The sequence below is a fragment of the Eublepharis macularius genome, chromosome 4, assembly GCF_028583425.1.
Source record: "Eublepharis macularius isolate TG4126 chromosome 4, MPM_Emac_v1.0, whole genome shotgun sequence".
Lineage (NCBI taxonomy): Eukaryota > Metazoa > Chordata > Lepidosauria > Squamata > Eublepharidae > Eublepharis > Eublepharis macularius.
Window position 1 is genome coordinate 74,707,942 of NC_072793.1, and position 23,954 is coordinate 74,731,895.

Genomic DNA, 23,954 nt, shown 5'->3' on the forward strand with positions numbered 1-23,954 from the left:
ACGGTCACTTCCAGCGGCGGCGGCGGCGGCAGCAATATGTCTCCCTACGTCTCTCAGTCCCTGCTTAGCTCAGCCGCTCTGTGAACGGGAACAAGTAAGCAGTGCGTGTGTGTGTGTGTGTGTGTGTGTGATGTCCCACAATGCACAGCGAAGCGCTCGTCACATCCCCTCCTTCTCGGTGCACGGGCCTGCGGCTTGTCACACACCCACCGCTCGGGCGGCGCGAAGCCTGCAGCGTCTTGGCCCCCGCTGTCGCCGAAGACATTTCCCTGGCCCGGCCAAATGGCTCCCCCCGCCGTTCTCTTCATGTGTTCGCGTCTCTTCCGCCTCCTGCTGCCCACAAGCAAAGCACAGCCTTCCCTCACTGCCGGGGGAGTCTTAACTCAAACACTGCCGGGGGAGTCTTAACTCAAACACTGCCGGGGGAGTCTTAACTCAAACAATGCGGCTGCGTTTAGCCACAGCTAGCTCTTGCTGTCTTGTGTCGGACGGGGTTGCGATGAGGGGAGGGAAACAGTACCTTTGCGAATCGGTCCAAAGGCCCGTCTCCCCTGCACGATCTACTTCGGCATTCCGCTTTCGATAATGGCCAGCCAGTTACCTTCAGGTCGTGAACATAGACCTGTGTGTGCTGTACCCCCAGCGAAATAAAACAGAAGTCCAGAGGCATCTTAAAGGCTAACTTTTCTAGCATGAGCTTTCCTGAGTTAGAGTCAGCAGATGCTCTAAACGCAAGGCAGCGCTTCACTCAACCAGAGCCTTTCTAAACAGAGCTACACCCAATCAGGGTTGCCAGCTTCCAGGTGGGGCCTGAAATTTCAGATGACAGAGATCAGTTTCCCTGGATTAAACTGTTGCTTTCAGAGTTGGAGTCTATGACATCATACCCTGCTGGGGTTCCTCCCCTCCTCAACCCTACCCTCAGGCTGTATCCCTAAAATCGCCAGGAATTTTCCACCCCAAAGTTGGCAACCGTGAAGTCAGTGGGTTTAAGATCATACTTTTTGCCACCTAGGCTATCTAGGTATAAGAAGGGCAACTCCGTGTGGTAATTAGGAATGTATAAACGAAAACCCACAGCAGAATGGTGTACAGACCAACAATTCTTAGTGAATTACTCAATACACAATGTTACTCTTGTGACTACAAAGTGCTAAGTGCTTTACATTTTAGCAATTCATAAACAACAAGAATGCACAAACCCAACAACATAAACTCCCCCAAGAGTTTGCAGTCCAAAGAAAGTCTCTCAAGTAGTTTAAAGAGAAATCTCTCTTCTTCTTGTTCTGCAGTGGTCCCTGACGAATAGCGTTCCGGAGACCAACTCCCGGGCAGGAGAATCTGCAGTAGGGATGTTGAGCTTGCAGCCCAACGTCCCGAGAGTTGGTCTCCGGAATGCACTTCGTCAGGGACCACTGCAGAACAAGAAGAAGAGAGATTTCTCTTTAAACTACTTGAGAGACTTTCATACAAAACCTTCCATATGTTCCCACCACCACAGCTCTTATTTGTTTAATCCATATTTTCTTGCCAATGCAAGAGTTACAAAATCAATTTCTTAGTACCGATCAATACAAATCATTGCCTAACCCTGCATTGGCCTTTTGTGAACTCATTGCAGGGATGCACCTGCAAATGTCTGGCACGTGTCTATGTGATAAGAGGAGTATTTAGAAGTTCAGTGTGTTGAGGTCACGGTAAAATTTGCCTCCTTGTGTGGGTGGACGCTGAAGTTGACCAGAACCCCACATATTTTCATCACTCCTTACAGCCCCCATGTGGTAAATGCATTGAATATGTATCATTTAATGTGGCCAATAATTGGTCAGTCTCTAATCTGCCATTTCTCAGCAAAGTGATTGAGAGAGCAGTAGCAGATCAACTCTTGGATAACAGGGAATGTATCTTGGACTGGTTTAAACCATTCCTCATGGAATGGACTCAAAGGGTTGCTGTTGGAGACCAACTATCTTCAAATGTGGGATTGCCTTTCAGGGTTCCACAGGGAACAATCTTATTTCCCATTTTATTCAACCTTTATGTAAAAGCTATGGAATTAGAAATCATCAATATGCAGATGACACCTAGTTCTATATTTTGCTATCCAAATCCCCTGGTGATGCAATAGAGATCTTGAGTCACTGCCTGACAGCTGTGGTCAAACAGTTAAAAGCAAACATACTGAAACTGAACCCAGCCAAGATGGGAGTGATGCTGGTCAGGAAAGCAGAGATCTTGAAGGACAGTGTCCTCCTCACTTTCAATAGGGTTCTGTTGACCCTTGCAGACTTGGTTTAGAGCTTAGGGGATATACTGGATCCAGCATTGCTGTTAGGGAAGCAAGTTAAAGCAGATGCCAAAAAGGTCTTCTTCCAGCAGAGTCAAGCTTGGAAAATGGCCCTATACCTTGACACAGCCAATATGGCCACCTGGATCCATGCCACAGTAGCATTGAGGCTAGACTACTAGAATGCACTCTACATAGGTCTCTCCTCAAAGTCAACCTGGAGACTCCAGTTGGTTCAGAACATTGCTGCTTGATTATTATTGGGATTGAGGCAAAGCATACATATTACTCCCATTCTGTAGTCACTCCATTGGCTTCCCAATTGAGTTACTGGACTCAATTCAAGGTATTGGCTATCACATACAAGGCCCTTCATGACCCTTCATCCCTCATATCTGCAGAACAGCCTCTCTCCCTATGTTCCACCATTGCAGTTTCACTCATCTGGACAAGGCCTTGTAAATGGGCAAAATCAACTTTCTGTACATGCACATTTGCTGTTGTGGCCCTACCTTATGGAATGGCCTGCCTGATGAGATTAGGACAGCTCCCATTCTCCTGGCTTTCCGCAAACTGCAAAACTGAATTATTCAGGTGGGCTTATTTATACAGATAGCAGGGCTATACTGTGAGGAAATGGTTCAAAGAGATGCATTGGTAAAGGGTAACGGACTATAGACTATACTACAGTGTACTGTCTGTTGCTGTAAGTATGTTCCTGCTGAGCAGTTTCTGCACTTTTAATGTTAGGTTTAACTGCTTATTCTCTGTTTCAGCATTGTTTTAGCTCTGTACTGGATTTCTCCTTGTTTTCAGATTGGTGCAAATTTGCATTTGCATAGCCTATTGCATTATTTATTGAATGCCCCAGCTCGTATTGACTTTTATTGTGTAATCCACCTTGAGTCTCAGTGAGAAAGGCAATCAATCAATCAATTGATTGATTGATCAAGGGGAAAGTTTGGAGCCCTTTAAGGACTAATGGATTGAGCATGAACCAGATCAATCAATCGATCGATCATTCAAGGGGAAAGTTACAGAAGATATTCAGAATAAGGACTTGGAAGAAGTCATGTTGAACTGGCTCAAGGAGCAAGGAATACGGATTAAGCAAGATGAAATAGAGAGAGCACACCGGTTAGTTACACCAAGGAGAGGGGCTGGAGCGCCCAGAGACACTATAGTGGCATTTGCAAGAGAGAAGATAAGAGATCAGATTTATAAATCTTTGCGGAAGAAGACAGACCTTCAGTTTAAAGAACGAAAGGTTATAGTGCGACAGGATCTCTCCCAGGAGACGTTACAAGCCAGAAGAAGTATGCAGCAATTTGTGCAAGCTTTGTTTAATGACACAATTCTCTTCTCCTGGGTATACCCAGCAACTCTGTTGGTGTTCAGAGACGGTAGGAAACATTCGGCTCGGGACCCAGAAGAAGCAAGGAAAATGTTGGCAGACTTGGGCGTTGGAGCGCAAGAACAGAGTGAGCAAGAGCTCTCAAGTGTGGAAGAGGACGTACAAAATGAGCAGGGAGAATCTTCAGTGCAAGAGAAGGAGGGAAAAAAAGAAAGGAACTGGGGGGGGTAGTAATAAGTGAGAAGCAAAAGCATACACGGTGATATATAAAACAGGCTTTTTGGTTAAGATAAGGTGTGGTATTTTCAAGGGTTCCAAGAGGAAAGGGGGAGGAATGTGGGCCTCCAAGGTTACCATGAGACAGAGATTGCCGAGATCTCCACCCGAGTCTCAGGTGGGAAGGGGGAGGGGGAAAGTAAGTGTTACAAATCAGTTGAAAACATATGTGCATGGAGGAATTCAAGGAATGAACTTAGAATGGGATGATGGATAGTACTTTAAAAGTTTTGTCTCTCAATGTGAACGGGTTGACTTCAGACACTAAGCATTATAGGGTTTTGGAGCTGGCAAGGAAAATGAAAGTTGATTTATTATGTCTTCAGGAGACGCATAGAGCTAAAGTAAATAATAAACCTTTGCTGACCTCCCAACACTGGGGATTAAAAATAGAGTTGAAAGCAACGAATAAGGCCAGAGGCGTGGCTATATTATGTAATAAAAATCTTAATTTGGAGGTTTTGAAGCAGAAGAAAGATAATGATGGTAGATATGTGTTTCTAAAAATTAAAACAATGCAGAAGATCTTTACAGTGGCTAGCATTTATGGACCAAATAAAGGGCAAAAAAAAATTATAAGGAAGACTTTGGATAAATTACAGGCCTTTGTTGAGGGGGAAAATATAATTGTTACTGGAGATTTTAATTGGAGTCTAAAGACAGATCATTCTCTTTAGTTGAATAAATGGGGATTAAAAGATGCTTTTGAGATGGGTAACACTGGTACTAAACCCGCTTTCTTTTCTAATAGACATAAGACTTATACATATATAGACTATTTGTTAATTACAAACAGGAAGGAAGTTCAGATTAAGAGAGCCCAGACTTTAGGAATATGGATTTCAGATCATGTGCCATTGTTTGTGGAGCTAGGATGTGAAGGGGGAGAACAAAGTAGAAGATGGAGATACAATAACTTAATAATGGGTAAAGATAGGGATAGGGAATATATCAGAAAACAAAGTAGCTGGTACTTTAAAGAGAACAGTGGTACGGGAGAGATCCCGATAGTGTGGGATGCATTTAAAGTGGTTATAAGAGGGCATTGTATAATGACAGAGAAACTTATTAAGAAGGAATGGTATCTGGGAAGGCAGAAGAAAATTAAAGAAATTGAAACACTCCAACAACAGCAGCAAAGCAAATATTTAAGAAGTAGACAGGGGCAGTTAAGAAAATTAAAACAAGAATTGGATGAGTTAGACTGGTTTACAATTTGGAAGAGAGATAATATGATTAAGAATGATTTTCAGAGAACGTCAATAAGATCTACTAAGAGATTAGCAAATTAGTTAAAGAAAAGAAGGGATAAACAGAGAGTAAAAGCTATTAGGACTAAAAGGAAAATACTTACAGAAAGCTCTAAAGAAATAAGGAAGGAATTTGCAGAATTTTACCAAACATTATATAAAGAGGAAAATAAAAGCATTAATAAAGTAAGTTTGGAAACCAAGGTTGAGGAAGATGATAGACTAGTGTTAAATGAAGAAATTTCTTTGGAGGAAATTGAAGAGGCAGTAAGAACATTTAAGAGAAAGAAGTCCCCGGAATTAGATGGGTTTACTATGGATTTTTATAAAGAAACAATTGATATTATTGGCCCAGAAATGAAAAAAAGTATTTAATAATATTTTAGAAGGGCTCCAGAGACGTGGAAATTAGCGGAGATAGTAGTGATAGGAAAACCACAGACGGACCCTACAGAGGTGGGTTCATATAGACCAATCAGCTTACTGAATTCAGACTATAAAATATTTACAAAGATTTTGGCAAAACGCTTGGAAAAGGTTCTGCTGAAAATAATCAAAGAAGACCAATATGGATTCATAAGCGGAAGATATATAGGGCACCCTATACGAAATGTGTTAAACGTATTAACAAAAGGGAAATTGGCTTTACTGAAATTAGATGTATATAAGGCCTTCGATACTATAAGGCATAAGTTTTTATGGAATATTATGACGAAGACAGGAATAGGAGAAAACTTTGTGAGGGCGGTTCAAGAATTATATAGAGGGGAAGGCAGTGGTAAGGGTGAATGATGGAGTCTCTGAACAATTCAATATACAAAGAGGCGTTAAACAAGGTTGCCCACTCTCACCACCACTTTTTGTGATGGGAATGGAGTACCTGGTGGATAGGATAAGAAATTCAGTAAGGATACAAGGATATAAAAAGGGTAAGGAGGAAATTAAAATAAATATGGATGCAGATGATATTTTACTAATACTGGTAAACCCACTGGAGGGAGTAAGAGAACTTTTTATTATCTTGAAGGATTTCAAAGAGGAGTCTGGATTGGGAGTTAATATGGACAAGTCTGAAATTTTATTTTGGGATGTAATCAGAGAGGAAAGGAAGGAAATAGTAAAAAATGACAAGGATGGACTCTAGGAGAAAAAAATTAAATACTTGGGAGTGAATATTATTAAAAATGTTGCCAGGATTCCAGATGTGAATTATAAAGAAGTATGGAGGAAGGTTAAGAAAGATATGAGAGCTTGGAAAAATAAGAACTTGTCTATCTTAAGTAAGGTTAGGGCAGTTAAGATGTTTCTGGTGCCCAAACTATTATATTTATTTCAAGTAATTGCGCTTCCGATAAGGACAAATTGGTTTAAAACCTGGAATAAGGTGCTTAAGAACTGGGTTTTTGGAGGCAAAAGGGCTAGAACTCCAGATATAGTAAATTATGCATCACAGGAGGAGATGGGATGGGGGATACCAAATTTGAAGTTGTATTATGAGGCGTTTCAATTGAAATATTTAATAGAGATTGGGTATAAGGATAGAGTTAAATGGGTTAGGATGGAGAATGAGATAAATAATAGAATAGGAAGAGAGGGGATCTTTAATAGGGATGTTCAGATGGCTTATAAGAAGGCGATTGGCCCAAGGAAAACGACATTAAGTATTTGGAAAAGATGGTATAGGAAATGCATGCCGGGTCTTTCAAAGTGGACTCCATTAAGATATATAAATAAGGATTATACAGACACCGGCGGGTGGAAGAAATTAGAAGAATTTGGATTTAATAGATTAAAAGATATGTTTGAAGGTGGGACTTTAGTGGCAAAAAATAACGTGCTGGAGAAAATAGGAAAACAATACTGGTTGGAGGTGCATGGATTATACGAGTTAATTAAATCTGAAAAAGTGGAGGAGATAATTGGGGTAAAAACAGAAATGGATGATATACTAAGTAAAAGACAAATAAAAGAGAAAGGGCTAGCAGGGGCGTTATATAAATTAATGATAAGAGAAAAGGAAAGGATGATAAGAATAATACAGAATAAATGGTAGCAAGAAGGTTTATCTCATCAGGAAACGATTCAAGAAATAATGGAAGGTATAAATAAAATTAAAAGGGATAAAGATAAAGAATTGGCCAGGAAATGTATATGGAAATGGTATAGAACACTGGCTCAGATGTCGTATATAGTTAAAGGAATGAGCCCTAAATGCTGGCACTGTGGCCAAGAAGTAGGCATATATGCTCATATGTGGTAGGAGTGTAATGTTGTCAAGGAATACTGGCAAAAGATTATAAGGGTAATTTCTGATTTATTTCAAGTGAATATAGAGGTTAATAGGGATTTGCTTGTCTCTGGAATATTGGGAAATAAAAGAGTAGATAGAAATACGCAAGATTTATGTAAAATCATGATTTTAGCCGGAATGGCTGTAATAGCATTGGGATGGAAGGATAAGAACAAATGGACAATGGAAAAATGGAACGATTATGTCTTTGAAGGTGTACAAGCGGATATATTTGTACAGATAACTGCTGATGAGACATGGGAGGATAAACGTCAAAAGATTATAAGTAAATGGACCTGTTATAGGCACTGGGTGGAAAGGGGGGAAGCCAACCCAAGCATTCAAACCCGAATGAAGAATTTGTGCACATGGTTAAAGATATGAAGACATAATGGGGGGTGGGGGGGAAGGGGTAAAAATAGCTGTATACGGTTCAGTGTATGACTATGTATATATGTTACAACAATAAAAGAAAAAATAATAATAAAAAAAGATCAAGGGGAAAGTTTGGAGCCCTTTAAGGACTAATGGATTGAGCATGAACCAGAGCCTGCTTGGTCAGATGCATGTGAGTAGAATGGCAGTGGGTCATCTGAACAGGTGTCTAGACTCCCCAATGGGTTTGTGCTTATTTCTGTCAAATAACATACTTTAGGCAAGATGACAGTAAAATTCCACATAGATATTGGGGTTTTTTTTCATGCATGATCCTGCAGAGCAGAAAGGGTAATGATTTTGCGACACTAACTTTTTATCTTTAATTGTTGCAGATTCAGTATGTTTCTCACATTCATCCATAACTTTCCACTGTGGAAAAAGATGCCTCAGTTGAGGATTTATTTTATAATTGATAAGGGAAGGAATTTTGTGATATGCTGCAAGGAGTCTTGTTTTCACAAAATCAGTGAAACTCGAAGAAATGTAGAGAGAGACCTGCCCTCCTTTTTAGCCTGTTAGCAAATAAAGAGTGGGAAGGAACGTAAAGCAAACACAGTTATAAACCATGCTACTAAACTAAGAGGTCAAATGCACACTTTCTTTTTCGTTTGCTCATTTTAGTTTTATTCTTTTTTGTTTTTCTCCTTTATGATCATAATTATACATGCTCTTTTTCTTTATTCCATTTTTATCCATTTCTATTGGTTTCAAATTCTCAGGGATTGTACTCCTTACTCAAGAAATTCTACTTGACAGATTTTGGGTAAGTGGGTCAGTCCTAAACAAAGTTAGATTCTTCTAAGCCCATTGAAGTCAATGGGTTTAGAAGGGTATAACTTGGTTTATATCATCATTTTATTTGATTTTTAATTGACAGAAGAAGGGCTTTGGCAGCTCAAGGAAGCCAGTGGGCACAAATGATATATGATAAGCGGATCTTCAGTGATGAGTCCATGGATGCATGATACTAAACCATTCCCTATGCTCTATGTATTTGTATGTGTAAAGTGCCATCAAGTCACAACTGATTTGTGATGATCCTAAGAAGTGGCTTTCAAGGCAAGTGAGAAGCAGAGGTGGTTTCCAAGTAACTTCCTCGGCAGAGTCTTCCTTGGTGGTCTCCCATTTGTAAGGATGCTAAGCAGCTCTTGAATACGGACTTCACTTTGAGTGGTAAAAGTTCTCTATTGATAAGCTGCTAGTATCATACACTTACGCCGTCTTTGCCAGGAATAATGGTTATATGAAAATCAAGCAATTATAGGTTCAAAAGCACAGTCTAATGTCATCTAGCAGGCATTGGGAACGCAGTTAGGCAGGAAAGGAATAGGATGGATGAATGAGGGTTTCTAAGGTCATGCCAGTGTCTTTCCCAGGCTAAGGCAAGAGGTTCAAATGAGTAGACAGATAACACCGAGAGTAAACACTCCCCTTGCATACTTTCCCATCACGGGTCCTAGAAGTAAGGTTAACAGCTTTTGACAGGTCAAGCAACTGAGTCATAACATGAAGTACAGAAATCATTAAACCACAATCACAGGCACAGGCAAGACAGAGTATGAGCATGTGATGCCAGGCACCTGACATCCTGCACCCCTGAAACTCAACTCCCCCCAGTTTCTCAGGATATTTTTTATGGAAGGCCAGATACAATTTGCCAGCCCGAGCATCAGTAGATTTAACCCACTCAGCTTGGCTTTTTGAAAAATGTTTCCATTGAATCAGGTAGTATAAACCCCCCTATTCCACTTAGAGTCCAGGATCAATTTGACCTCCTGATGGGGTTGCCCTTCAACCAAAATCAGACGGGGGGTTGCCAGCTCTGGGTGCCACTTGTCTGGTCCAGGATATCTCTTGAGGAGGCTAAAGTGGAACACAGGGTGCACCTTTTTTAGATTTTTAGGCAAATCAAGTTCCACAGTTACATCATTAATCAGACGTGTTACTTTAAAAGGCCTGAGGCATTTCCAACCCGGCTTTTTACTTGACTGCTCTCCCTTCAGGTTTTTTGTGGAGACAGACAGCATCTCCTGGTTTCAGATTCCACAGGGGGGGGGGACACCATTTCTTGTCTGCCTGACTCTTATAATCCAGTTTGGCTTTCTCTAGAATTTGCCTCACCAGTTCTAGAGAATTTGCCTCACCCGTTCCCATTGAGTTACAATTTTAGGTCACCAGTCCTTCAACTCCCCCCCCCTCCACTTTAGACCCAGAATCCACCAATGGCATCGGTTTTCCCCCAAAGTTTGGGATGGGGAGGCTCCAATGGAGCTGTGCACACTGTTGTTGTAGCAATACTCTGCGTATGGCAGGAAATCGACCCAGTCATCTTGTTGATAGTTAATATAGCACCTCAGGAATTGCTCTAATATCTGATTTGTACATTCTGTTTGTCCATCAGTTTCTGGATGATACCCAGAGCTAAGCCCCTGCTCAATCCCTGTCACTTTCATAAGCTCCCTCCAGAAGTTGGCAACGAACTGGCTGCCCCTGCCTAAAATTATTTTATTTGGAAAAAAGTGTAAATGAACCACATTTTGCATGAAGAGATTAGCCAGTTTCTTTGCTGTGGGGAGTTTAGAGCTGTGGGGAGTTTAGAGCTGCTTATAAAATAAATTCACAACCACAAGGATCATAGTTTTGCCCTTGCATAGACCAAGGACGAGGGGGGTGAGTTTCCAATGGCTGTATCAACTCAGGGGTTTCCCCCCACTCTTCTTTTCCATTAAGCAGACTTGGCAAGTGGTCACATATTGGGAAATGTCTTTTCTCTTATCCGGCCACCAAAACTGCCTCTAGGCTAAATGTAAAGTCTTTACAAATCCGAAGTGACCTGCCAATTTGTTATCATGGCATTTCTCCAAGACCTCCACATGAAGGGCTTCTGGAACATACAGTTTACCATTTCTGTACCAACACCTATCCTCCCCCTTCACAACGGATTCATGCAAAGTTCCTTCCCCCTACTTTTCCAGTTCCACTTTAACCTTATCCAGCCAGGGGTTGGATGAGGCAGAGTGGAGCTTGTGTGCTGGCTGTCATGTCATTACTGCCCCTCCCAATAGGGCTGGTGTGAATATAGTGTCAATAACATCTTCCCTCTGACTTTCATGTTGTGGGAGGCAGGACAGAGCGTCAGCAAGAAAGTCTGATTTCCCTGAGAGGTGCTTGAGTGTGAACTGAAACTTTGCGAAGAACGCCACCTACTGCAGCTGCTTCACTCTCAGCTTTAAGGCAACCAAAGAGCCTCTAGTTTTTTATGATCAGTCCACACTTCAGAAGGTACCTTAGCTCCCTCCAACCAGTGATGCCAAGTGGAAAGTGCCAGTTTGATGGCTGCCACTTCCTTGTCCCATACTGACCAGTGTCTCTCAGTCTTTGAAAACTTTCGGGAGACATAAGTGCAGGGGTGCAGTTTCCTTTCTGAGTCCTCTTGTAGGATCACTCCTCCCATCATCACGTGACTGGCATCTACTTTCACAGTGAATTTTTATTCTCATTGGGGTGTCTCAGAATGGGTTCAGAAGTAAATAGAGCTTTTAATCTCTCGAAAGCCTGTTGGCACTCATCAGTCCAGGTATTTTTAGTACTTTGTTTCACCCTTTCAGGTTCTTTTCCTTTAGTTTTCAACAGATCAGTTAATGGCAGTTCAGTCTGGGCAAAATTCTTAATGAACGATCTGTAGAAGTTTGCAAAGCCCAAGAATGATTGTAACTGACACCTCATTTTGGGGGCTTCCCACCCTAATACATCTCAGACTTTAGCGGGTCCATTCCAAGACCCTTCCTGGAGACTCTATAACCCAGAAAGTCCAACTCTTCTTTGTGAAACTCACACTTAGATAATTTAGCATGCAGCCTGTTCTTATAAAGGGTGCTCAAACCTTCCCAGACCAGCTTCACATGTGAGTCATAAATCAACACGTCACCAAGATAAATAACCACCTCTTTGTATAGGTATTTATGCAAAACCTCGTTAATCAGATTCATGAAGACTCCAGGTGCCCCTTGGAGGCCAAATGGCATGACTAGGTATTCAAACTGTCACAAAAGGGTGTTAAAAGTGGTCTTCCACTCATCCCCCTTCCTAATACGCACCCAGAAATAAGCACCTGTAAGATCCAGCTTGGTAAAGATTTTCCCCTTAGCCACCACTCCAAGTAGGTCTCAAATGATGGGGAGGGGGGTAAGCATTCGACATGGAAACTGCATTGATCCTCTGTAGTCCATGCAGAGAGGCAAGCTCTCATCTTTCTTTTTGCGAAACAGGACTGGGGTAGTGTGAGGGGAGCAAACCTCTACCCTTTCATTGAATACAGCTTTCCCTTGGGAAGGGCTTGCCTGGGGATCAGCTCAATCACACAGTCTGTGGCCTGGTGAGGGGGGAGTTCATCAGCCTCCTCTTCCTCAAACACATACTCAAATCTTGATACTCGGGGGATTTCTTCAATTTCCTCCCTTGTGAGACACACAGTTTCAGGCATTGGGTGGGGGGGACTTCAAGTCTCACACGTGTTTCTGACACTCTTCTGCTGGGAAACACAGTTAGCCCATCTTCCACTGTATGTATGGGTCATGATCCATACATACAGTGGAACATACAGCCAACGGACCCCCAGCACCACTGGGAACTTCACAGTAGGGCTTACTACAAAAGCTCTCCTCCCAGTGACTCTCCATCCCCACTGGTGTTAACTCAGTCTCATAATTGAGGGATGCCCCTTTCATGAGGGATCCGTCCATTTGCTCATGCAAATGGCTCTGGAAGCTTCATCAGGTCAAGTCCCAACCCAGTTACTAAAGCAGGGGCTATTAAATCTTGGCTGCACCTAGAGTCAATCAAGGCTCTAACTCTGATATGGGTCCCTTTTTGCAGGTTTACTAGGGTTAACCATTATTCCTGGCAATCTGTTAGGATGCTGAGCAACTCTCGAAGAAGGACTTCACTTTGAGTAGTATTTTATTGATAAGCTGCTAGTATCATACACTTATGCCCTATTTGCCAGGAATAATGGTTATATGAAAATATCAAGCAATTATAGGTTCAAAAGCATGGTTAACTTCCAAGGCCCTTCCCCCTAGACAGATAACACCAAGAGTAAACACTCCCCTTTCGTACTTTCCCATCGCGGGTCCTAGAAGTAAGGTTAACAGCTTTTGACAGGTCAAGCAATTGAGTCATAACATGAAGTACAGGAATTATTAAACCACAATCACAGTCATAGGCAGGACTGAGTCTGAGCATGACAGGTGATGCTAGGCACCTGACACCATCCAAATATTGACCTTAGTTAGCTTCTGAGATATGACAGGATCGGGCTATACCATGCCACCTTCCCTCCTGCCCTATCCCCCAGTGTTTGAAGCCTTTTTCTTCCAGCTTGGTTTAAAAACTGGAGATTGATCCGACAGACTGTTTAAAGACAGATTTCCCCACCTCCATTTTCTGTACACATGAAAGGGAAGTTGCTTGTCTTTTGTTTCTGTGAAAGCTAATAACAGCAGAGAAAGACACTTTCACTTATAGAACTGCTACAACTGTTTAAAAATGACTTTAAAGATGTAGAGAGATCTGAGAATCATCCTTATTTCATCTTGTTTGGCCCTGGTCTATGCATCTCTAACTCTGTTACTACTAACTCTGTTACTTAAGATGGCATGGCAGAGGTTGTGAATGAATAGAGGGAACCGGGGCAGCGGGGTGTGGGGGTGTTGTCCTCCCAGTCTACAGCACTGCTTGCCTATATTAAGTATGTGAACCAACATTTGAGTTCTCTGAATGTACTATTTCACATGAAATGTAAAATTACAACAATGTTTAACAATGATTTTGACCAACTGCATCTGTGATAAGACAGGACATAGTCTTGCTGCTTTGTAGCCAAAGTTTAAGAAAGGAGGAATTATTTTACTGTGGAATTTTTAGTTTGTTATTAGACAAGTTTCATTATATATTTTGTAACTGAATTTAAGACCTCTTTAGTATAAGGAGGATTCTAATTTAACTCTGTCAACCAATAAATATCAACTGGATTCCCAACAGGTTCATGAACAATGATGAGCAAAGTTGCAATAATGCTTCAATAATAAGAAGCAAATTGGATTAAGCATTAGTTTATCCCTCTAAGCTTTATTCATTGTTCAGCCTAGGCTGGATGACAGACAGCCACAGAGGAAGGCTGCGGCTCAGGGCAAAACTAGACTTGATGGTGACAGTTCCTTGTGTTTGAACTCAGAAGAACTACCTAATCTCTTAGGGAAAGGGAGTTTTTTCTTCATATGAGATCACAGACTTCTAGGTCTATGGAAAATCTATTGTTGCAGTGTTGGAGTAAGACTGGATTTCCATTTCAAAAATGTTCTTCTGGATTCAGGGTTAGGTTCTGTGCTATGCACTGATCTGGTCACCATACTTGTTAACATGAAGGAATTTTCTTTAGATGACCTGAGGTTCTATTGACCTGAATGGGGGTGGTGGTGGTCATGTTTTTGTCTTTTAATGCATAGCCCAAGTAGATGTATTTTATTTTTCTAATGGTAGGCAGTCTGTTAGACCTGCAGGAGAAAGAAGCTTCTGTTCGCTGGTGGGCAGGCACAGCGGAATGACTGGTGAGAGGCAGAGGCTATTTTTTTATTTATATATTTAAAAATTTATACCCCAGCTTTCTGCCCTCACAAGGGCCACTAAGGTGGCTAACAAATTAAAACATATACAATACTGATTATTAGAGGTTATAGAGATGTTGTTCACTTTAAGTTTTAAATATTTGAGATACAGGAGAGATAAAAATGTTATATAACACAGTAGATATAATATAACTAATAGAATATGTTATTACAGTCAGTATCAAAGTTCTGTTAGGATATATACTTTAAATATATACACACATATAAAGGCTGAGATATAAGTTTAAAAACAAACATTGGTGTAATAGTATTTTTAAATATACATTTGTATAATTGTATTTTTAAATATATATATATTACTAATTATAGGTTGATTTAATAATCTAGGATGAGGAGAGGAAGTACGTTTGTGTTGTTTATTTGAAAAATTATTGTATTTTGATAGTCCTTATAATGCACAGTGTGTAATCTTTTTCTCTCTCTTAAATCTTTGTCCCCCTTCTCCTTTTCTGTATCCCCTTATCTATTTTAAAAATTTAATTAATTAATTAAAAAACATCTGCAATACAATAACATCTTCAAAACCACCCAAAATAATATCATTAAAACAACTAAAACCAGAGCTAAAATACATACAGAAACATAAAAACAACAATTAAAATATTGGACAGGAAGGAGGGATCATGGAGGAAATGATCCTCCTTCATCTGTTGATCCCTCCTTTATCTGTTGATGGACAGCTGCATCTGATAATCTGTACAGGGTTCTGGAGGCTATGACTGGGTGGTTAAAACAGAGTTGACTGAACCCTGTGAAGACAGAGGTCCTGCATCTGGTCACAAGATATCATGTTTGGGGATCCAGCTCCCAGCCCTCGATGGGGCACCACTTAAACCAGCACTGACGTAATCTTGGATACCTCCTCGTCAATGGAGGACCAGTTATGGCAGTTGCCAGGTCTGTATTCTTTTATCTTTGCAAGGCTAGGCAACTCGCCCCCTACCTCTCAACCTGTGACCTAGCAGAAGTAATCAATGGTAATCAATGGTAAGTAATCTAGCCTGGTCACTTCCAGGCTAGATTACTGTAACTCACTCAGCTGGGCTGCCTTGTGCCTGATCTGAAAGTTACAATTGGTACAAAATATAGTGGCGTGTGTTTTGACTGGAACTCTGTTCCGGTTACATATTATACATGTCCTGTACCAGCTGCACTGGATTCCAGTATTGGTTTTGACCTTCAAGGCCCTTAGCAGACTAGGTCTGACATATCTGTGGGACCATCTCTCACCCTATATTTCCCAGAGGCTGCTTCAATCAGGAGACAAACAGCTACTGGTGATCCCTTGCCCCAGGGAGGTTTGCTTTGTCTCAACCAGGGCCAGGGCTTTTTTTGGTCCTGGCACCTACTTGGTGGTACTGTCTGTCTGTGGAGGCCTGTTCTCAGCAAGTCCTGTAAGATGGAGATTTCTGCCAGGCTTGATAGTCCTTATAATGCACAGTATGTAATCTCTTTTTCTCTCTTAAATCTTTTTCTATCTCTTAAATTGAGGCAGACAGACTGCCCAACTGGCCCCTCCTAACGAGGGGGAAGGAGATACTCCCTGACTTATATCTAGTAAATCCTAGCCACCCTGCCCTATGTACCTTGAAGATGTTTTGAGATATGAGGTATGATGCGACCACCTTAGATGTTTTAGCACAGTATTTTAGTGCAGTTTTATGTGATTATTACTAGTGTTTTATCATATGTTTTTATTATATGCATTTATATGTTGTGAATCCACTCTGAGCCTGCTTGAAGGGAGAGCAGGCTATAAATTAAACAAATAAACAAATAAATAAATGCTAAATGAAACAAAAAAGGTCTTTACCCACTAGCAGAAAATGGCAACAGAAAGGGACAGATACATTTCCATGGGGACAGAGTTACAGAGTTTTGATGCTGCTACCAAGAAGACCCTCTCCCAGGTTGCCACCTGCCTAATCTCAGAAGATGGGAGCATCCAAAACAGGACCTCCTAGAATGATTGTACTGGTCAGGTATATTCATAAGAGAGTTGGAGGCCTTCCCCCCTTCAAAATGTAGCTCATCTTTGCAGTCTGGAAGATTGTGGCGGAGTCCAGACACCAATAGCAACACTACCCTCAGTGATAGGGAGTGCAGTGTACCTGAAAGGGAAGGAGGCAAAGATAATGCTTTCTTTCTCCTTGCAGGTAAACCAGTCATGCTGCAGGTGAAGAGAAGAAGGACGAGGCACAAGCAAATAAGTAAAGTCCAAATATCAGGTGATATTTTGATGAAGAAAGAACAAGATTTTTCTCTTTCATTATGAGAGGTCAATCTGATGATGTTCAAACATCTCTTTAATTGCACATGGGCTGCCCAATCTTAAGGGGTGGTGGTGGTGGAAAGGGCACAGGGAGAGGACTAAGGCATATGTTGGTGTAAACTGCACTTATGCAGGCGTAACCCCCTCTCCACTGGCGGCCACTGGAGACATGCTTCCACTGCCAAGCCGCCACCAGCAGCCATGTCAGGTGGCCAAATGGAGTTGTAACAATGATGCAATCCTCAGCGCCAGCACTGGAGGGGGTGGGCCGAGGGAGTGGGGCATGAGTTAGTTGGTTCCCAAAGGCACTGCAGGCCCAGGCACACCCTCTGAAGTGGCAGAAAGTTACACCATGAAAAAAGGAAGCATACCCCATAGGTGCCAATTGAACAGCAGAATTTGGCTCCCTCACCCTGTGCCCAGCCCTGCCCATGCAGGGCTGATCATAGGATGGCAACTACTATGGGGTCCAATCAGTGTGCAACCCCGTGGTGGCCAAGCATCCTCTCGTGTGGCCATTCGGCTCCCCAGGCACTCTACAAAACCTCTGGGCATGCCTTACATGAACCCAGGTAAGTAGGCAGGCAGACTTAGAGCATGAGGCAGGAGAGTGGGTGCTCACGGTGGAGGGCCATGAGTACACTGGGGCCGAGGGAGCACTGTCAAATATGAAGCTGGGGTGGCGGCTACCCTGGCTCACTGATTGGTGCCAGTTGCCCCCCTCACCTTAACCCTCCCAAACACCAGCCTCTGCATGTGACGTTCGCTGGTGTGGGGAGGGGGTGGTGGCAGTGCCTTCTTTTTTTTTTTAATTTTTATTGGAATTAGAAATATTTTGTCATTTATAACAATCAAATTACTTTAATATTCCAGTTCTAACCCCCTCCCTTCCCCCCCCGTTTATTGACTTCCAACAGTTTTCCAACCCTTTGTCTATTCTTCCCCTACTCATTTCAACTTATTTTGTCAATTAAACATATACTTTCACACTCTTCTAAGCTAGTCTATTATAACACAGTGCTAAGTCAATTTCCCTTCACTTATCAACTAACTAATACATTCCTGGCATGTTATTCAATAGTAATAATACTGGTAATATTCTCAATATCCTGTACTCTAACTTATTCATTCTAATGTCATCAATATGGGACAAACAATTTATCCCTCCCTATACATAACTTGAGTACTCATAAGTGATGAATACATTTATAAGTCAACCAATTTAACTTATACTGTATATGTTACTCTTTACTTCCTCTTATATCTCTTATCTTTATAACATAAAGTCAATCAATTTGACCCATATTCTGCACATTTCTAAATCGCTATAACCAAAAATACCTTCAGCATAAGTCAATTTAACCTATATTCTATATGCTACTTCTCATTCCCCCCCTTCTTGTATTCATAAATTTTAATTCTGTTAATTCTCAATTACACCCCTATCTGCCAGCAACATAATTAATTAATTAATTTCTATTCTTATATATCACATAATAACTATTACTTAATACTGTATAGAATAATCAAATAGAATAATTGCTTAGTAATTCTTCTTTAACTCTCCTCCCCCCGGTATAGTCACTTCTCTCTTCTTTTGTTTTTCTTCAATAATTTTCAAACTGCCACAGTTCTCCTCCCACCTCCCATTTTTTCACCAAATATTGTTTCAGCTTCTCCCAATCTGTGTTAAACCGTCCTGGATCAAGGTCTCTTAGTTTTCTTGTCAGTTTATCCATCTCCGCCATGTACAGCAATTTGTGAATCCAGTCCTCGATAGTTGGCACTTCTTGTACTTTCCACTTTTGCGCGTACAAAAGTCTAGCCGCTGCTGTCATGTAAAAAAGCAATGTCCTATGTTGTGCTGGAATATCTTCCATTCCCAAGTTCAGTAGCAGAAGTTCTGGGTTCTTATTAACTTGAAACTGTAAAATCTCACTTATTACTCTTATTATTTCCCCCCAGTACTGCCTGACTACCTCACAAGTCCACCACATATGGTACAAAGATCCTTCATGCTTTTTACATTTCCAGCATTTATTAGACATGTTCACATTCCCTAGCGCAATTTTCTTTGGTGTCAGGTACCAACGATAGATCATTTTATAGACATTCTCTTTAATGTTAGTGCATGTCGTAATTTTCAAAGTATTTTTCCACAAGTATTCCCACGCCTCCATTGTTATTTCTTTATTAAAATTTATAGCCCACTTCACCATTTGCACCTTAACTACCTCTTCTTCAGTATACCATTTTAACAATACTTTATAGACCTTTGAAATTTCCTTTTTGTCTTCTTGTAAAATTACTTCCTCCAAGTCCGAATTCTCCATTCTTACTCCTCCCTTGGCACAATCCGATTTATAAAGGTATCTAAGCTGTCTATATTGAAACCAGTCATAGTTTGGAGACAACTCTTCTTGCGTCTTTATTCTTAATTTAGAAAATTCTATTCGTGTTATCTCCTTATACGTTAGACACTGTTGTTCATTATCAACAGTTCTCGGATCTATCACTTCATAAGGAACCACCCAGGAGGGAATTCCTTCTTGTAGGTAATCTCTGTACTTTTTCCATATTGTGAAGAGGCTTCTCCGAATGTAATGGTGTACAAACATAGAGTCCGCTTTTACTTTATCATACCATAAGTATGCATGCCATCCAAATATTTTTTTGTATCCCTCTAAGGCCAGCAATTTGCGATTTTTAAGCATCATCCAGTCCTTCAGCCAAACCAAGCAGATTGCCTCATAGTAAAGTCTTAGGTTGGGCAGTTGCATTCCGCCTCTCTCTTTCGCGTCCTGTAACACTTTCATTTTCACTCGAGGCTTTTTGCCTGCCCAAACAAAGTCCGATATCTTTCTCTGCCATTTCTCAAACTGCTTGGAGTCCCGAATAACTGGTATTGTCTGTAACAAAAACATCACTCTTGGCAGCACATTCATCTTGACTGCTGCAATTCTTCCCAACCATGACAAATTCAATCTATTCCATTTAATCAAGTCTCGCTCTATTTGAGTCCACAATTTCTCATAATTGTTCTTGAATAGATCTATATTCTTTGCAGCCAGCTCAATTCCCAAATATTTCACCTTATTTGTTACTTCACAGTCTATTTCCATAAGTTGCTGTTGTTTTTGTTTAGTCATATTTTTACACAGTATCTTTGACTTCTTTTTGTTTACAAAAAAACCTGCCAAATCTCCAAATTCTGTGATTTTTTCTATTACCCTTGGCATGTTTTCAATTGGATCTTCCACAATTAACATTATATCGTCTGCAAATGCTCTAACCTTATAGGAAAAGTCTTTTATCTTTATTCCACGGATTGCATTATCTTCTCGGATCTGTATCATCAAAATTTCCAAAACCATTATAAACAACAGTGGAGACAACGGGCAACCTTGTCTTGTACTTTTGCCTATAGTCAATTTCTTAGTCACCTCGTCATTCACCACAATTGCTGCACTCTGGACTCTGTAGATTTCTTTTACTGCTCTGATAAATCTTTCTCCCAACTGTAGCTGTTCCATAGTGGTGAACATAAAATCCCAGTTCAAATTGTCAAATGCTTTTTCAGCGTCCACAAAGAAGAACCCAACCTCCTTATCACAACGCCTATCATAATATTCAATAGCATTTATAACTGTCCTTAAATTGTCTCTGATTTGTCTATTCGGTAAAAAACCAGCTAGTTCTTCCCCAATAACTTCGGATAGCCATCCTTTTACTCTTTCCGCTAAGATCTTCGCAAAGATCTTATAGTCATTGTTAAGTAAGGAAATAGGTCTATAATTTTTGACGTTAGTCAAGTCCTGTCCTTCTTTAGGGATCAATGATATATTAGCTTCACTCCAAGTATCTGGAATTCTTTGGTCTCTCATAACACCATCGATCACTTCTTTTAGGAATGACACCAGTTCATTGACCATTACCTTATAAAATTTAGCTGTGAGTCCATCAGGCCCTGGCGCCTTACCCAGATTTGTTGACTGTATTGCCTTCCTTATCTCTTCCTCTGTCACTTCACTATTCAATTTATTTCTCCAATCTTCCGAGAACACTGGGAGCCTCATTTTCCCCAGATATGTCGCTATTGAATCTTTATTCACCTCTTTTTTATTATACAATTTAGCGTAAAATTTGTAGAAGGCTCTACTAATAGCAGTCTGTTCCAGATATACTTTATTATCCTCACATATTTTATTTATTGTCTTCTTCTCCTTTCTCTTCTTCAATTGCCATGCCAAATATTTCCCAGGTTTATTTGCTCCTTCAAACGACTTTTGATTCATTCTCTTCAGATTCCATTCCAGTTCTTTATTATTCATTGCTGTCAACTGTTCTTGTAAAATTTTAATGTCTTGGTAAACTTTCTTCTTCCCTGGTCTTTTCTTTAGTAGTATTTCTTTGGCTTTTATTTTCTCTGTAATCTCCTGTCTCTTCTCCTCTTGTTTTTTCCTGGCTCTTCCGTTTAAGTCCATTAGTATGCCTCTAATTACTGCCTTATAGGTATCCCATACCTTGTTGGTTGGTACTTCTCGATTCATGTTGTATTGTATGAAGAACTTAGTTTCCCTTCTCAACATCTCCAAGTTTTCTCTCTCTTGCAACAAGTCCTCATTTATTCTCCATCCTTTCCTCTTAGTTCTTTTCCCAAACTTCCACATAATTGGATTGTGATCTGAGCCTACCATAGGCATTATTTCCACCTCTTTAGTCCATAACACTAAGTCCTTTGAGGCCCAGATCATGTCGATTCGTGATAAAGTAGAGTGTCTTGCGGAGAAAAATGTGAATTGTCTGCCCTTGGGATTCTGTATTCTCCATACATCTTCCAAAGTTTCCTGCTGCATTAATGCAAAAAAAGTTTTTGGTAGTAGTCCTCTTTTCTTTTGTGCAGTTGCTGATTTCTTGTCCTGCTCCAAATTTGTAACTACATTGAAGTCTCCTGCAAGAATTATCTGGTCGTGAGAAAGTTCATCTAATTGCTTCCTCAAATCCTCAAAGAAGCTTTCTTTTGCTCCATTAGGTGCATAGATTCCAATCACCAGCACTTTCTTTAAATTCCATGTACATTCCACCGCTAAAAATCTAGCTTCTGGGTCCTTAAACACTAACTTTGGCTGCAGCTCCTCTCTAATATACAAGACCACTCCCCTTTTTTTCTTTTTTGTGGCCGCTGCAAAATGAGTGCCCAATTTGCTCAGTTTTAGATATTTTACATCCTGTTTTCTAATATGAGTCTCTTGTAAACAAACAATATCACATTTCTGTTTTAATAGCCAATGAAAAGTACTTTTTCTCTTATTGGGTGAATTAAGTCCATTTACATTCCAAGATATAACCTTACATTCCATATTCATAGCCTTGTTGCTGGTAAGTCCTTTTCATTGTCCCTCATAAACTTTTCCATTTCAAATTCAGATCTGATGCGCTTTTTCACTCCTCCAAACTCAAATGCCAGCCCTTCCGGTAATTCCCATCTGTACCTTATTTTCATGTCCTTCAAAATTTGGACTAAGGCTTTATATTTTTTCCGATCAAGCAACACCGATCTAGGTAACTCCTTCATAATAATCACCGTCTTGCCATCAACCTCCAATGGGTCTTGAAATTGCTTGCTCACAATCATTTCTTTCATATTTCTGGTTGTAAATTGCACAATCACGTCTCTTGGTAACTTCCTCTGGGCCGCAAATCTTGAGTTTATACGATACACCACATCTAGGATAGCCACGATTTCTTCTTCTTCCTTCCCCAGGTATCCAGCTAACACTTCAGCAATTTGCTCTTGAGCTGTCTTTCCCTCCATCTCCGGCAAACCGCGAAACCTTAGCTGCTTTTCCATATACTTGCTCTCTGCAATAGCCATTCTGCCCCTCATCGTCCTCATATCTGTCTGTTGCGTGTCTGAGAGATTCTCCATCACCTTCTCCACCACGTTAACTTTTTGCTGTGTTGCTTCCATTCCCTTTTTCATTTCTGCCAATTCACTTTTAACTGGTGGTGGCAGTGCCTTCCTGCTGCAAAGAGAGTTGCCCAGGAAACTGCTCCTGATGCAGCCATGGGTGTGTGTGTGCCAGCTACCCATTTGAGGGTTCTGTTCAGACTCCCTCAGCCAGGGCTCTCCTAGCAGAGGAGGAAGTGTGGCCACAGGTCAGGTTGATTGGGTGTTCTTAACTCCCTGTTGATGGAGGGTGCTCAGCTCCTTGACTTTCTCCCTCACAGGATAAGACCACCCTGATGCAGAGCACTTTCTCACCAGAGGGTCATGCATCATCTGGTTGCAGGCTGCACCTGAGACACTGGAACTGCTGCCGCCGTCACTGCTGCCAACCATGGACACCCTCCTAGAACGCTGCAGATGGGGCTTGGCCTTGGAACAGGTTGGGTCCCTTGCCATACATGTGTCTGTTTCCCTTGCAGGCAGGTTGCAACTCGTCAGGGATACCAAAGAGCATGGCTATTCCAACCCCCAGTGATCCTCCTCGGTTTCCATTCAGGTCCAATCCAGGGAGCAGTTCCCCAAGGCAGCCTGTATCTCAACCTCACCCCTGCGAGGGCAGGATGAGGAATGGATTTTGTGTCTCTGACTTCTGCGCAAACTGCCTCTGTTCCCTTTCCATCCGAGGGACATTGGCAATATACATGTCCAGACAACCTCTTCACCTTTTCCAGTTTAATAAAATATGTGTTGAAAAACAACAAACTGCCTATCTGTTTGCTTGCCTGTAGATGACAGTAATACTCGCCAACTCCCCATAGGGATCTTTTCACACATCCTGGCAAATGATTCCTGGCTTAGGGCTGGGATGGATGGGGTTGGCTCTGCTGCCAAAAGGAGCAGGTGCCCAGTAGTGCTTTGGGGTCCTGTCTAGACATGGGCACGAACAGCATTACGAACGGGAAAAACCTACGAACAGCCTGTTCATCTATTCGCGAACAAGCCGCTCGTGAGGCTCCATTCTAAACGAACAAGTGGTCATTGAAAGACTCGTTTGTTGCCTTCGTCAGCTGTTCATCAAGCTAGACAGTCTGGGGCCTTTCAATCAATTCCCCTGGCAACGGCAGGGACTGAACTCTGTCTGAACTCCTTCT

The 23,954-nt window shown here is 41.3% G+C and overlaps 1 protein-coding gene and 1 long non-coding RNA gene across 2 annotated transcripts in view; one reads left to right on the forward strand and one right to left on the reverse strand.

Moving 5' to 3' along the window:
* The window catches only part of LOC129327475 (core histone macro-H2A.1), a 55,485-nt gene extending 55,375 nt beyond the window's left edge, over positions 1-110 (reverse strand). The window contains exon 1 of the mRNA XM_054976164.1: positions 1-110. The gene's annotated coding sequence lies outside the window, so the exon portion shown is untranslated.
* Positions 15-23,516, forward strand: LOC129327476 (uncharacterized). The gene is made up of 3 exons (XR_008596831.1): positions 15-94; positions 16,738-16,809; positions 23,085-23,516. It is a non-coding gene; the product is annotated as an uncharacterized LOC129327476 (long non-coding RNA).
* Positions 23,517-23,954: the final 438 nt, after the last annotated feature.